Source organism: Schistocerca serialis, chromosome 6, assembly GCF_023864345.2.
Source record: "Schistocerca serialis cubense isolate TAMUIC-IGC-003099 chromosome 6, iqSchSeri2.2, whole genome shotgun sequence".
NCBI classification, from domain to species: Eukaryota; Metazoa; Arthropoda; class Insecta; order Orthoptera; family Acrididae; genus Schistocerca; species Schistocerca serialis.
In genome coordinates this window covers 535,604,868-535,613,873 of record NC_064643.1, presented here as the reverse complement: position 1 = coordinate 535,613,873, position 9,006 = coordinate 535,604,868, and the positions used below count along the sequence as shown (strand labels likewise).

General features: G+C 44.4%; 1 non-coding gene across 1 annotated transcript; it reads left to right on the top strand.

Moving 5' to 3' along the window:
- Positions 1 to 8,692: 8,692 nt before the first annotated feature.
- On the top strand, positions 8,693 to 8,766 carry Trnas-cga (transfer RNA serine (anticodon CGA)). Its single transcript has one exon. It is a non-coding gene; the product is annotated as a tRNA-Ser (tRNA).
- Positions 8,767 to 9,006: the final 240 nt, after the last annotated feature.

Sequence of the window (9,006 nt, the reverse complement as noted above, 5' to 3'; positions counted from 1 at the left end):
TGGTACTGGGTTTTAACTGTATAGTTTTCACTGAGCACAAAGATAGTTTCTTTTGGCATTTAATTACTTTCATTTCTTTATTTCAAATTTTGTATTTCATGAAGTTAAAGTTTTGTTTCACGACACTGTTCACATGCGCAACACAAGGCTGATTAACAGTCAGCTTTGCTCTGCAATCGAATACGATATCTAAAGTACACGTTACATGAGGACAAAGTTTGTGAAATCAGTGTATTTAAGTTTCTGACATTCAGAAAATTACTCTTTATAGAAAGCTTACACGTATACCATTTTCTCTGTGTTTTATAAAAATGCTACTATGCAGCATATGATGGTTTTTATGTACGTGTCTAGCGCGGGACTATACTCCTTTCTAACTACCACTAATTATGGCAATTTTGTAGTTATGAAATCTTATGTTTTTGTGTTTTGTGTTGTTAGCACAACGCTTCCACCAAGACGGCTTGTTATAGTTGTAAACATACAACGAACAGACTTTATTGTACAAGGGCTATCGTAACCCTTCTTTTTATTTTCGTATTTTTAGCGTTTTGAATGTTTACTTGAGTGTTTAGGATGGATACTGATCCATTTACATTTAATGTACGGGCAGAACGTAACTACAGCTCTGCCCTTTTGTATGATACGGGACACAACGTCATTTACAGATGCCTTACATCAGCTACATTTTGTTAATCTGTCTGTATTGTAGTTGATGTGTCGTAATACCCTTTATAGTTTCCCTGCGTGATCGTTTTAGAATACCCCGTGTGTGGCGTCATAGACCTGGTGTACTTTCATTTTTATATTTTATAACATATTACGTAGGTTGGAACTTAAATAGTGGCAACACTGCTGTGGAGACACTATGCGATGGAATCTACTATTGTCGCTGATAGCACACGTTGTTGACATACCTACCTTACCTCCGAGCAAATGGACTCGCCTGTCCCACGTCACCGGCGTGCGCACAATCGAGGGAAACACAGTCACTTATGCATAACGGTGTGACTATGTTTTCGAAACAGGAACAACGGAGTTGGATCAAGATTGAATGTGCCAGAGGTCGTACAGCACGACAGTGTCATCAAGGTCTTCCAAGAGGAGCGCGGGGAATCGGCATTGCCGTAGAGAACAATGGCACGTTGGGTAAAAGCCTTCAACAAAGGTCGTCCTAGCGTCTCTGAAGAAGACGTGCCTGGTGTTGCCGCGTTAGTGGACAGTGATCGACGCCATACGATTCGTGAGCTCGCCCATGAAACCGGATTAGTACATACGACTGTGGTTCGCATCCCGAAGGAACGCCTGGGCATGCGAAAAACTGCATCACGATGGGTTCCGCACGAACTGACGGAAATGCAGAAATGGATGCGTTACGACACCGCTCAGACGCACTTGGAGCGCTATGAGCGCGAAGGAGAGGCTTTCTTAGGCCGTATCGTAACACTGGATAAGACATGGGCCACATCGTACGAGCCAAAACTGAAATGCCGATCCAACGAATGGCGTCATTATGGATCGCCGCGAAAGTCGAAAGTGCGTCAAAGCCCCAGTATGGTGAAAGTTATGGTGATTCTCGTGTACGACTGTGTTGGTGTTATCCTAACGCATTACGTTCCTACATTGCAGACCGTAAATGCACAGTATTACTATTCGCTTTTGGAGCATCACCTACGACCAGCTTTGCTAAAGAAGCGGCGGTACTTTCTGAGTAACCCACGCATCATTTTGCACGACAATGCGCGGGCGCATACAGCGCGAGCTGTGGCTGCTCTGTTCGGTCGATGGGACTGCGAAGTATTATACCATCCATCATACTCCCTGGACTTAAGTCCTTGTGATTTTGATTTTATTCCGAAGATGAACAAACCACTTCGTGGCATTCGCTTCAGAACGGTTTCAGAGATTCGACAGGCAGTAGACCGCTCAATTCGCACCATCAACTCAAGATGCTCTGCTAACGGTATACTACGCCTTCCCCATAGCTGGCAACGGGTTCTACACAACGCTGGTGACTACTTTGAAGAACAGTAATAGGTGCAAACATGTAACTCTTTTGTATCGGTTGTGAATAAATAGTTGCCACTATTTTGTTCCAACCTTCGTAACATGTAGACTCGTCGCAATTTATTAATATTGTATTTTACCGGTGATTTCGTAAACTGTGATTGTATTACAATAAAGAACTTGAATCCTTTGAAACATGGCGCCACTAGCAGCCTCTGGCGCGGCTAACGTGGCCGCTGCCCTCAAAATGAGTTTACGTTCATCTGTTGACACTATGTGAGATTGTGCTACGTTTACATGTTTTGTGGCCTGTAACCACGTCTGCTTCTAACGCAAGTTATCCACCTTGGGACAGTATTAGAATCTTATTTTGTCTTCATGGCTATGTATTGTAACAACCAATATATTTTTCTGCAGGATGATTTGATAATGGACGGGTCGGCCGCTGTGGCCTAGCGGTTCTAGGCGCTTCAGTCCGGAACCGCGCTGCTGCTACGGTAGCAGGTTCGAATCCTGCCTCGGGCATGGATGTGTGTGATGTCCTTAGGTTAGTTAGGTTTAAGTAGTTCTAAATGTAGGGGACTGAAGACCTCAGATCTACATCTACATTTATACTCCGCAAGCCACCCAACGGTGTGTGGCGGAGGGCACTTTACGTGCCACTGTCATTACCTCCCTTTCCTGTTCCAGTCGCGTATGGTTCGCGGGAAGAACGACTGTCTGAAAGCCTCCGTGCGCGCTCTAATCTCTCTAATTTTACATTCGTGATCTCATCGGGAGGTATAAGTAGGGGGAAGCAATACATTCGATACCTCATCCAGAAACGCACCCTCTCGAAACCTGGCGAGCAATCTACACCGCGATGCAGAGCGCCTCTCTTGCAGAGTCTGCCACTTGAGTTTGTTAAACATCTCCGTAACGCTATCACGGTTACCAAATAACCCTGTGACGAAACGCACCGCTCTTCTTTGGATCTTCTCTATCTCCTCCGTCAACCCGATCTGGTACGGATCCCACACTGATGAGCAATACTCAAGTATAGGTCGAACGAGTGTTTTGTAAGCCATCTCCTTTGTTGATGGACTACATTTTCTAAGGACTCTCCCAATGAATCTCAACCTGGTACCCGCCTTACCAACAATTAATTTTATATGATCATTCCACTTCAGATCGTTCCACACGCTTACTCCCAGATATTTTACAGAAGTAACTGCTACCAGTGTTTGTTCCGCTATCATATAATCATACAATAAAGGATCCTTCTTTCTATGTATTCGTAATACATTACATTTGTCTATGTTAAGGGTCAGTTGCCACTCCCTGCACCAAGTGCCTATCCGCTGCATATCTTCCTGCATTTCGCTACAATTTTCTAATGCTGCAACTTCTCTGTATACTACAGCATCATCCGCGAAAAGCCGCATGGAACTTCCGACACTATCTACTAGGTCATTTATATATATTGTGATGAGAAGTCTCATAGTGCTTAAAGCCATTTGAACCATTTGATAATGGACGAGCTGTCCGAAACTAGTCATCAGTGAACAAATAAACTTCCTACGAGACTTAAGACGGTTTCTCTAACAGTTATTGTAATCACATATAAGTTCCCGACCTGTTCAACCGCAGCATGCTTTAGATACAGAATTACGTCTCATTTAGCAGATGGTCTGATGATGGGCTACATCCGAAACGAGCCAGTAGATGCAGTATTTAACAACAAATGATCTGTTGATTTTGTGACCTAATAAAGCAGCGTTGTAATACGTGCACAGATTTTTACATAAAGGTTTCAGTTCCCCTGGGCGACTTTATGTCGCAACTTCAGACCCTTTATTGGAAGCTGCTTCACACATAAGTGGCATTAAATTCTGAATGTTGTTGCACCGTTTTTTTTTTTTCAGGAGTTTGCGACAGGTAGTCATAAATTTTTAACTTTCACCTCGCTGAAATAAAGCAATGTAATTACTTTTTTGCGGTTCCGTGCCTCAAACGGTTATAGCGGTACCCTAACAGGATCACTTTGTTGTTTGCCTGCCTGTCTGTCCGCCCCTTAAAAACCTATTTCCTCAGAAACGAGTAGACGTAGAAGGTTGACATTGACGTCACTTACTCACATCTACGGTCCGTTAGCGGTGTCAAGAAAAACTGAAGCCTCTATGCAAACTCACTCGTCAAAAGCTGTAAGGTACTTCCAGTAGGACTAGAAACATGAAATTCCAGAGAAATCAAAGTTTCACGGCACAACTAAAGGAGAAATTCCGAAAATTGTTAATTTGTAGCTACACTATTAGCCATTAAAATTGCTACACTACGAAGATGACGTGCTACAGAAACGAATTTTAACCGACAGGAAGAAGATGCTATGATATGCAAATGATTATCTTTTCAGGATTGCGGTTTATCGTATCGCGACATTGCTGGTCGCGTTGGTCGAGATCCAATGACTGGTAGCAGAACATGGAATGGGTGGGTTCAGGAGGGTAATACGGAACGGCTTGCTGGATCCCAACGGCCTCGTATCACTAACAGTCGAGATGACAGGCATCTTATCCGCATAGCTGTAACGGATCGTGCAGCCACGTCTCGACCCCTGAGTCAACAGATGGGGACGTTTGCAAGACAACAACCATCTGCACGAACAGTTTGACGACGTTTGCAGCTCGGAGACCATGGCTGTGGTTACCCTTGACGCTGCATCACAGACAGGAGCGCCTGTGATGGTGTACGCAATGACGAACCTGGGTGCACGAATGGCAAAACGTCATTTTTTAGGATGAATCCAGGTACTGTATACAGCATCGTGATGGTTGCATCCGTGGTTGGCGACATCGCGGTGAACGCACATTGGAAGCGTGTATTCGTCATCGACATACTGGCGTATCACCCGGCGTGATGGTATGGGGTGCCATTGGTTACACGTCTCGGTCACCTCTTGTTTGCACTGACGCCACTTTCAACAGTGGACGTTACATTTCAGATGTGTTACGACCCGTAGCTCTACCCTTCATTCAATCCCTGCGAAACCCTACATTTCAGCAGGATAATGCACGACCGCGTGTTGCAGGTCCTGTACGGGCCTTTCAGGATACAGAAAATGTCCGACCGCTCTCCAGATCTCTCACCAATTGAAAACGTCTCGTCTATAGTGGCCGAGCAACTGGCTCGTCACAATACGCCAGTCACTACTCTTGATGAACTGTGATATCGTGTTGAAGCTGCATGGGCAGCTGTACCTGTACGCGCCATCCAAGCTCTGTTTGACTCAATGCCCAGGCGTATCAAGGCCGTTATTATGACCAGAGGTGGTTGTTCTGGGTACTGATTTCTCAGGATCTATGCATCCAAATTGCGTGAAAATGTAATCACATGTCAGTTCTAGTATAATATATTTGTCCAATGAGTACCCGTTTATCATCTGCATTTCTTCTTGGTGTAGCAATTTTAATGGCCAGTAGTATATACCACAGAAAAAAGTTTTTGAGCTTCTGTTATCTGACTGTCAGTCCCTCCGACTGTTAAGACCCCTTTTCGTCAGGAACATAAAATTGATGTCTTATTCGAAGGTTTATGGTCCCCTAGCGGTGTACAAAATTTAAGCTTCTAACTCAGTGAAATCATAACATACGGCCATTTATGACAACAATTTCATACTAGGGAACTGATTCAATACAACCTATTGGGTACTTCCCTTTGACCTACAATCGTGAAATTTGGCAAGAAGCAAGTTTCACAGTACAAGCAAAAGAAAAATTCAAAGAATTGTTAACTTGTAATTATATCACACGAAAGAAGCAGTGCTTTTGTTATTTACTATCCGAGTCCAGAATTAAAACTGAAACATTCTGGAAATTTTTGGAATTCCCGAGGCCGATATCTTGCCAGTGTCAGTGTCGATTGTAGGCAAAAATTGTTGGGTTTCTCAATTCCCGGGATGGATGAGATGTCTTTACAGATAATTAAGTTTCCACGGAACCCTCAGTGCGCGAGTACTATTCGCACCTGGCCACTTTATTCTTTTTTCCTTTTTTTTCTGCGAGAATGTCCCTGCAGTCATGACACACTGAAACCACTACGGGACAATGCTACACGAGCCAGAACAAAGTGTCGCATGTTATTGATGAAGTGGAGTTTTCTGATTTTGAAGAGGAAAAACGTTACACCCATCCACGCTCAGTCGGTGGAAGTGTACGCGAACGATTTACCATCGCGAATGGCGCAGATGCCTCCAGTGCGGTCAAAAGTGTGCGTAGCAAAATTATTTTGGGTGATAATTACATCTTTGTGAGTACATCTCGTATGTCAGCTGGTTGTCCTCGGACTGCAGCGTCTGTTTGCTGTTGCCCCAGCAGCTGGACACGCACTGTGGTTTCCCGGACTGCGCATGCGCCGCGGCCGACGTCACTGCGGCTCCGCAGTCGCTATCGATTCCCGCTACGGGCTACTATCTGCGGTCTTCCCGGCAGTGGCCGTCGGCCTGTGTCAAAGGCTCCCGTCCTTCCACCCTCGCCGCTGTATGCGGGAAGGATACTATTTGAAAGCTAGTGCCAGGGAGAACCTACTTCTGCAGTTCCTTGTCTGAGCTACGTTTTTCTCTACCGTGTGGGTGTAGCACAGCTGCTGACGGCGAACTCACGCGACACTGTGCTTCCGGTTGAGCGGTAGGGGTTATGTTTTTGCCATACACACCTCACGCGAACCTGCTGACCAGCTGCAGAATCCCATTTGAAATTTTTTTAACTGCGGTGCTTCTGAACTACGTGGCAGGGGGCAAGCTCATTCACTCTCTGTTATATTCCCTGCCTAAGCTTCTAAGATTTCCCTCATAGTGCCTCATGGACATCAGCACACAGATCTTTGCTGTGTAAGTCATATTACGGTGTATGGCTGAGATTACTTTTCGTACCACTATCATTTCCAACCTCTCTCCCTCCTTCCCTGATACATTCGTGAATGGTGTGTGGGGAGAAAGATTGTGGTTAAGCTTCCCTATGATATGTGGAACGGAGTAATATGTTGTCCGGCTCCTCTTGGAACGTACGCCCACGAAATTTTAGCAGTAAACCTCTCCTTGATGCACAATGCCTCTCTTGTAACGTATGTCACCTGAGTTTGTTAAGCATGTCCTTAAAGTTTTCGTGCCGAGTATACGATACCGTTCTAAACCCCCCGCTCTCCATTATATTGTCTGTTTCTTATAGTAATCTAACTTGGTGAAGAACCCAGAGTGACGAACATTACTGTTCAGAATCGGTCGAAAGTGTTTTCTTGGAAGTTGCTTCTTCTGTGGATGAATAACATTTCCTAAAATTCTTCCAATGCATCTCAATCGGTCAACCTGCTTTCCTGTACAGTTATAAGGGGCAGTCAAGTGAAACGAGACAGATGGTTCAAAATGGCTCTATGGGACTTAAGATCTGAGGTTATCAGTCCCCTAGACTTAGAACTACTTAAACCTAACTAACCTAAGGACGTCACACACATCCAAGCCCGAGGCAGCATTCGAACCCGCGACCGTAGCGGTCGCGCGGTTCCAGACTGAAGCGCCTAGAACCACTCGGCCGCACCGTCGGGCGAGACAAATGGAAAACGTAAGTAAATTGTTTATTATTTCAAAAGTAATCGTCACGACTTTTAATACATTAATCCCACTCTGAAACAAGACAGTCAGTGTCTTCCGGGTAAAATGTTTGCGTTTGCCACGAATGTCTTTCTTCAGGGCTCTAAAAACATAGAAATCGCATAGCAGAAATTCCGCTGGGAAACCCTTACACAGTCTCCAAGCATCCCGATCTCTCTCCATACGATTTCCATATTTTTGGAGCGCTGAAGAAAGACGTCCGTGGCCGTGATTTGCTTCGAACGAAGACGAAAACGCCTGGGTACAATCATACTTCTGTACGAAACCACAAATATTTTTCCATTAAGGCACTGACCATTCTGTCTCACAGCCGGTTATAAGTTAACAGTTATGTCGATTTCTTTCGAAATAATAAACAGTTTACTTACTTTTTCCATCTGTCTGGTTTTCGTTTGACTGTCCCTTAGAGTATAATGTGGTCATTCCATTTTAGGGCGCACCAGTCAGTTACTTCGAAGTATAGGACGCATAAGAAAAAGCACTTTACAACTTTGAAAATTCGTAAGAACTTATTCATACTGCTTATAGACGTAACACTGGTGTCATCTTGTAGGAAAATAGATCAAGTTTTGACTGTCTGGTAAGACGTCCGGAGTTTCCTAAATGTACGATTTCCACTTAAGTGAATGCGCCAATAGCATGGCCGCCACGTTCACTAGACCTGGCACCTCTTGACTTTTTCTTTTCGGGAACCATCGAGGGTACCTTGTATGTTCCACCTCTACTTGGTTCTTCAGTACAGCTCAGAGCTAATATATACCTCACAAATGAAAAAGCCACGTTTGACGCGCTGAAGCTATTTGTGCGAGAAATCTACTCCAGACGGAATGTGTGCCACACAGCCAACGCAAGCAATTTTTAACCTGTTAGGTACGTGGTAAAAAACATGATGTATTTTGCTATAAAATGACACCAAAACCATCACTGTAGGTTCATTCAATAAGTTCACATTACCAGAATGAGATTTTCACTCTGCAGCGGAGTGTGCGCTGAGGAGTCGAGGTACTGGCAGAAGTAAAGCTGTGAGCACAGGACGTGAGTCGTGCTTCGATAGCTCAGTGGTAGAGCACTTGCCCGCGAAAGGCAAAGGTCCCGAGTTCGAGTCTCGGTCGGACACACAGTTTTAATCTGCCAGGAAGTTTCAAGTTCACATTACTTTTCAAATTCGTAAAGTCCTTTATGACATACCCTACATTTTACAGTTGTTACTATTGCGTATGATTTTTCACCAATTGCATAGTCGAACAGGAATGGATTTCTTCACCTGTTTGTACGCAATACATTACCTTCAGGATCAACTACCAACCGCGGCATCAATTGTTGATCTTCTCAGCTCTTCCTGTAGCTCGCGATTGTCT